The sequence below is a fragment of the Rhinatrema bivittatum genome, chromosome 6 (genome assembly GCF_901001135.1).
Source record: "Rhinatrema bivittatum chromosome 6, aRhiBiv1.1, whole genome shotgun sequence".
In the NCBI taxonomy this organism is placed as follows: Eukaryota; Metazoa; Chordata; class Amphibia; order Gymnophiona; family Rhinatrematidae; genus Rhinatrema; species Rhinatrema bivittatum.
In genome coordinates this window covers 281,937,879-281,945,598 of record NC_042620.1, presented here as the reverse complement: position 1 = coordinate 281,945,598, position 7,720 = coordinate 281,937,879, and positions in this window count along the sequence as shown.

The window sequence follows — 7,720 nt, the reverse complement described above, 5'->3', positions numbered from 1 at the left end:
ATCCGGGGCGGCGCGCGCAAGGGGGTGCACACTTGTGCACCTTGGGGTAGATTTTCAAAGGGTTATGCCCCGGCCCACCTCCATGCCCAGCCCCCATACTGCCACCACACCCTCGGCCCCGCCCCTGCCCCTGATCCACCCATTTTCAAAAGCACTGGGACATACTCGCGTCCTGGGGCTTGACTGTGCTATGCAAAATAGGTTCAGCGCGCGCAGAGGCAGATTTTCTCAGGTTACGCGTGTATGTTACGCACGTAGCCTTTGAAAATGTGCCCCAATATCTTCAGGTGTACCTCCAAGCTCCGCTGTCTCCTAGCCCCTCTCTGTCAGTTATTCACTTACCTCAATGTCACCTATAAAATATGTTATGCAGATAACATAGAGCAGTGGTTCCCAAACCTGCCCTGGAAGACCCCTCAACCAAAATTGCACAGAATTTAAGCATAATGAGCCCAAGTCAAGTGTATCAGACCAGGATGTTTTTGTGTGGGACCAGAAACTCTATGTTAGAGGTTCCCAAACTTGTCCTGGAGGACCCCCACCAGTCAGGTTTTCAGGAGATCCACAATGAATATGCATGAGATACAATTCGGTCTGGCGCAGGAGTATCTGGCGCCCTAGGCGAACCTTCGGCCATGGCCCCCCCATCCCCTTCTGGCAGCAGTAGCTCCAGCAGGTCTCTCCCTTCTTTGGCAGTATTGGCTCTGGCACAGCAGCCCCTTTGGGCGTCTTGTTGGTGGAATTTTGTTGCCCCCATAATGTTGGTGCTCCAGGTGACCACCTAGTTTGCCTAATGGAAGCACCAGCCCTGGATGCAATTTGCAGGCACTACCTCCACAGCATGCAAATTGTATCTCATGAACATTCATTGTGAAAATCCTGAAAACCCTCCAGGACAAGTTTGGGAACCTCTAACATAGAGTTTCTGGTCCCACACAAAAACATCCTGGTCTGATACACTTGACTTGGGCTCATTATGCTTAAATTCTGTGCAATTCTGGCTATCCCACAACAGATTAAAACTTAACACTGCAAAAACTGAAATGTTTTTAAATGTTATTTATTAGTCTTATATACCGTCGTTCGGGGTGGAACCATCACAACGGTTTACAAATAAATCAAAATCGATCAGTAGGAAGCATGAGGAAAATAGGTGACAATAAATTACAAATACATAATATTAAAAATTAAAAACAATTAAAAATCATTACTACAAGTCAGAGAGAGCACGATAGAGAAAGAATAAAGATAAAGTATTAAAAATTCATGAAGCAAATCAAGGAGAGGAAAGAGAACTATTTTGCCAAATAAATAGTTATGGTGGATCCTCATAGGCCTTCATAAATTGCCAGGTCTTAAGGTCTGATTAAAATAATTTTATATCAGCTTGTGTACGTAGTGCTAATGGTAGAAGATTCCAAGTTTTGGGACCAGGGAGGGATACAGCTCTTGCTCTAACATCGCTTAGGTGAACAGATCTTACTGAAGGGATGGTTAGAAGACCTTTGCCTGCGGATCTGAGGTTTCTCTGTGGGACATGTAAACATATCGCTGTGGATGATTTTGTGTAATAAACACAATACCTTATAGTCAATTCGTTGTTTGAGTGGGAGCCAGTGGAGTGAAATGAGAACTAGCATTATGTGATCACATTTTTTTTTTACTTGTTAGCACTCTGGCTGCGGCGTTTTGCAAAATTTGTAGAGGAAGTAAGGTAGAAGTCGGAAGTCCAATACTGTTGTTATCCAGTATTAAATATCCATTATCTGCAATCCCTGCTTCATTTGACTTCCAAGGTCACTGTATCCAGATTGTCTACAAAGCAAAGAGCCTTGGAGTATTCCTTGACTCTGACCTCTCAATGCAAACCCACATCTCCTCCATGGTTAAATCTGCCTTCTACAAACTAAAATTACTGAAATTCCTAAAACCTCTGCTTTAACTCCAAGACTTCCATCTGGTATTACAGTCATTGATTCCAAATAATCTAGATTACTGTAACTCATTATTTCTTGGATTATCACAATTCATCACTCACCCCTTGCAAATAATTCAAAACTCCACGGCACGAATCCTTCTAGGTACTAGACAAAGAGAAACTATACTCACTACATTGGCTTCCGAATGTTTATCATATATAATATTCAATTATAATGCTCATATTTAGATTGAAACAGATAACTTCTCTGTTAGGTGTGGTCTATTAAATGTCAGATCATTAAACTTTAAATATAACCACATTAAAGACCTGATAATTTCATCCAATCTTCAAATACTATTTCTCATGAAAACCTGTCTGAAATAAGGTGATTCCCACTGGCTTTCACCGGCATGTCCAACCAATTATTCTTTCTTTTACAAGAATAGAAGCCAACGTTCGGGTGGGGGGGGATCATCAATCTGTATCACAAAGTCTTATGCCTCAAAGAACTGGAAATAAGATCCTTCAAGTTTCTTGACCATCTTCTACTTCAATCGACCTTTTAGGTCATCTTATTTCCTCCCAATCTACAATCCTCCAGAGTCTACTCTTTCCTCATTATTTGAAACGATGGATCTCATTGCTGAGGTTTCCACTCATTACAAAATGCTAATAATATTAGGAGACTTTAATGTCCATGCCGACAGCCCTACTCATGAATCTGATAAAACCTTTTTCTCTTTAACGCCTGATTTAGATATCACCCAGTGGGTCAACGTTCCTAAGCAGGCCACATGTTAGACATTATCTTTTTCCTCTACCATTTATTTAATAATTCTAACTCCATTTCCACCTCTGTTTTTCTATGGATTGACCATTGTTTAATTTCTTTTTTGTCTTAATCATGATCCCCCAGGTTTTTCTCAAACCAAAAACATATTTTCAAATGAGAAATCTTGGAGATTGATTTGGATCTGTTTGCTTCAGAGTTTGTTTCCTTCCCTCCTGATTTTAATCCACTTTCTCTAGAGTGACAAGACAATATTTGGACTAGAACCCTTAATTCTGCTATTGATAAGGTTACTCCTATAACTCTTTGTTCTGTTTCTCAACATACTGCTCATCCTTGGTATCCTTGGTATCACCCTGACTTAAGGATTTTCAAAAATTAAAACCAAATGGGTGGTAGCCAATAAATATTATCACAATGCAATGTTGTCGGTGAAGAAGAAATACATTTGCAATAAAATCAAGTCGTCAGACAACCTACATCAACTTTTTAAGACCATCACCAACTTCTCAACAAATTTCTCTGCCATTATCAGATTCATCATGTGCCGTGAACAATGTTGCTAGTTATTTCTTAAATAAGATTAATAATATCTGCAAAGACTTAAAAGCTAATGAGTCACCAAAACCTTATTTATTCTACCAGCTTCATCTTCTTCTCTTAACAGGCAATTTCTTTTTCAATTCGGTCTGGTCTGAGCAGCCAGCATTCACCAATTACTTAGGTCTCTTCATTTCACAACTTTGCAAAATAAGTACGGTACTTAAATGTAAACCGCTTTGAAGTATCTGAAAGGCGGAATATAAATGTAAAAAAAGGTTCATATGCCTTTGCAATTTTTGAAAAATCCATCACTTGATCCAGCTAAACCTATTTTTTCTATTGTCAACACCTCCTGGCCATATTAATATAACCTCCTCTTTCATTTTGATGTATTGTTTATGTATGGTTAAATATTCCTTCCATCCCTCTCCCCTCCTTTCCCCCCAAAACCCCCACCTCCTTTTTCCCCTCCCCCCCCCCTGTTTTTTTTATACTGTTATATATTTATATATTTTATATACATGTGTCTCACTTATTTATGTATTTATTTATAAAATGTTACTCTTCATGGTTATTGATTGACAACTTTTGTATTTCCTTAGTTCTAAGCAGCTCTGCTTGCTGGTTGGTGTTTTTTTGTTTCTTGTTATTTGTGGATCCTTGGTTACTTCTTTGACCTTTGCTTTGTTTTGTTGACAGTTGATTCTTTGAGCCTCTGTCCCTCCCGATGCAGACCATGTGGCGAAACATGGTCCATTTCAGGGGACCAGAACCTTCTTCAATAATTTGTGAATAAAATGTTGAAACGCTTAAATCCTCATCTCTCTGTTTTATTTATTGATTTGTTCACTACAAGGATCCGTGAACGTCTAGCACTATACCCTGTTTTACTTTTGGTTAAAGAAATATGACTCCAATTTACAAGCACTATACTGGCTGCCTATCACCTGTTGGATTAAGTTCTAAAGTTCTATGTTTAACTTTTCACACCCTTCACTCTGGTTTTACGATTTAGAACATAAGAGCACAAGGCTTGCCATAGTGGGTCAGATCAACAGTGGCCAAGCCAGGTCACATGTTCCTGGCAGGATCCCAAGAATAAGCAGTGGGTTTCTACAACTCTCCCTTAATAATTGTTAATGGACTTTTCCTCCAGGAACTTGTCCAAACCTTTTTTAAACATAGCTATATTAATAGCTTTCACCATATCCTCTGGCAATTAATTCCAGAGCTTAATTATGCAGAGTAAAAAATATTTTCTCTTATTAGTTTTAAATGTAAAATGTAAATGTAAATGGCCAATGTAACCCCAATATTTAAAAAAGGCTCCAGGGGCAATCTGGGTAACTATAGACCAGTGAGCCTGACTTCAGTGCTGGGAAAAAATAGTGGAAACTATTCTCAAGATCAAAATCGTAGAGCATATAGAAAGACATGATTTAATGGAACACAGTCAACATGGATTTACCCAAGGGAAGTCTTGCCTAACAAATCTGCTTCATTTTTTTTAAAGGGGTTAATAAACATGTGGATAAAGGTGAACCGGAAGATATAATGTATTTGGATTTTCAGAAGGCATTTGACAAAGTCCCTCATGAGAGGCTTCTACGAAAACTAAAAAGTCATGGGATAGGAGACAATGTCCTTTCATGGATTACAAAACTGGTTAAAAGACAGGAAACAGAGAGTAGGATTAAATGGTCAATTTTCTTAGTGGAAAAGGGTAAACAATGGAGTGCCTCAGGGATCTGTACTTGGACCGGTGCTTTTCAACATATATATAAATGATCTGGAAAGGAATACGACAAGTGAGTTATCAAATTTGCGGATGATACAAAATTATTCAGAGTAGTTAAATCACAAGCGGACTGTGATACATTACAGGAGGACCTTGCAAGACTGGAAGATTGGGCATCCAAATGGCAGATGAAATTTAATGTGGACAAGTGCAAGGTGTTGAATATAGGGAAAAATAACCCATGCTGTAGTTACACGATGTTAGGTTCCATATTTAAAGCTACCACCCAAGAAAAAGATCTAGGCATCATAGTGGATAATACTTTAAAATTGTCGGCTCAGTGTGCTGCAGCAGTCAAAAAAGCAAACAGAATGTTAGGAATTATTAGGAAGGGAATGGTTAATAAAACGGAAAATGTCATAATGCCTCTATATCGCTCCATGGTGAGACCGCACCTTGAATACTGTGTACATTTCTGGTCGCCGCATCTCAAAAAAGATATAGTTGCGATGGAGAAGGTACAGAGAAGGGCAACCAAGATGATAAAGGGGATGGAACAGCTCCCCTATGAGGAAAGGCTAAAAATGTTAGGGCTGTTCAGCTTGGAGAAGAGACGGCTGAGGGGAGATATGATAGAGGTCTTTAAGATCATGAGAGGTCTTGAACAAGTAGATGTGACTCGTTATTTACACTTTCGAATAATTGAAGGACTAGGGGGCATTCCATGAAGTTAGCAAGTAGGACATTTAAGACTAATCGGAGAAAATTTTTTTTCACTCAATGCACAATAAAGCTCTGGAATTTGTTGCCAAAGGATGTGGTTAGTGCAGTTAGTATAGCTGGGTTCAAAAAAGGTTTGGATAAGTTCTTGGAGGAGAAGTCCATTAATGGCTATTAATCAAGTTTACTTAGGTAATAGCCACTGCAATTAATTGCATCAGTAGCATGGGATCTTCTTAGTGTTTGGGGTACTTGCCAGGTTCTTGTGGCCTGGTTTGGCCTCTGTTGGAAACAGGATGCTGGGCTTGATGGGACCCTTGGTCTGACCCAGCATGGCAATTTCTTTGTTCTTAAATGTATTACCTAGTAACTTCCTTGTGTGTCCCCTGGTCTTTGTACTTTTCAAAAGAGTAAACAACTGATTAAAATGTACTCATTCCATTCCACTCAGTATTTTATAGACCTCTATCATATCTCCTCTCAGCCTTCTCTTCTCCAAGCTGAAGAGTCCTAACTTCTTTAGCCTTTCTCCATAGGGGAATCATTACATCCCCTTTATCATCTTGGTCACCCTTCTCTGTACCTTTTCTAATTCTGCTATATTTTTCTTGAGATGTGGTGACCATAACTGAACAGAATACTCAAGTTGAGGTTGCATCATGGAGCAAGAATGATAATCTTACAAACAAACCAAAATACTATTGCAATCTTAACATTGAAATCATCAAAGACATCATTACTCACTATAATATAAGGAAAAAGAAGTGAAATATATCTCTATCTGAACGGTTCCATAAGGAAACTATGCATTATTTAGATCCTTCTATTATACTTTATTCCGGTCATTATTGTGCAAGGAGGTTTTTAAGGTCTATGGGGTCTGTAAACAAGTAATTATTTCCATTCAGTTTACGATACATTTGCATGGATACTTCAAATTAAAATAACCTCCTTTTTCCAAAACTTTCTCTCTGTACTGAAGAAAGTTTTTTTCTTCGTAGTTGTGTAACTTTTATGAGGTCTGGAAATATCCATACTTTTTGTCCATAAAAGGTAGATGTTCTATTTCTAAAAAAAGATCTCATAATAATATCTTTATCAGCAGCAAATGCCAGTTGAAGTAACAGAGTCCCTCTTATCTTTATTTCTATCTCTTCTTGAGATTTCTGCAATAACTCTGATATATCTATAGTATCCACAGTATCTTCTGTTCTTTTATCACTCATTTCTTTTTGATCTTGCTCCACCCCACTTCTCTTACCTCCTAGGTAGAATGCTCTTATTATGACAGGTAAACATTTTTCAGAGCTGAGCTGGCGTAAGTTGTGCACACTGGCAGGCTGCCGGTGCACAATCCCTCGGCACAGCAGCAAATGGCTACTGTTCAGGCCGCCTCCAGCTTTGCCCTACTCCCTGGACCACCCCCTCCCCACCCCCTGACCCCTTTAGGTTTGGTATGGTTTTTTCCTTGTATAAGAATGGGGGAAATACACAAAACTCCATCGTGGACAAGACTGGCAGGAGGAAAGTCCGGAGGGTCCTGTGTGGCTGACAGAACAGAATTCCTGGGGCGAGGCTGAAGCAGCGGCAAAATAGAAATGTTGTCATCTGAGAGGCCAGAGACACCTAAAGGAAGTGAGGGATTCGATCAAAGGCAAGGGTTATGAAAGTTTTTGATAGAGGGTTAATATGGAATGGGGTTGCTAATGCTAGCGAAAAGGAGGTGGAATGACATATGGATGACCTCCAGGGGAGGATGGGGGAAAGAGGGGGAATAGCACTTCAGAGACAAAGGGGGGGGGGGGGGGAGAAGAGGAGGAACATATTCCACATTTTTTCTTGGCAATGTTTAGGGGCAGATGGGGTAGGGGTAGAAGGCAGGTTAGGAGAAGGGGAAACTCATGGAAAGATTGTATATATAATTCTGGATATAGCAAGCAATAATCAATGGTTTCAATATGGCTCATGCAGAGGTTAATATTATTTCTCTAAATGTAAGAGGCATGAC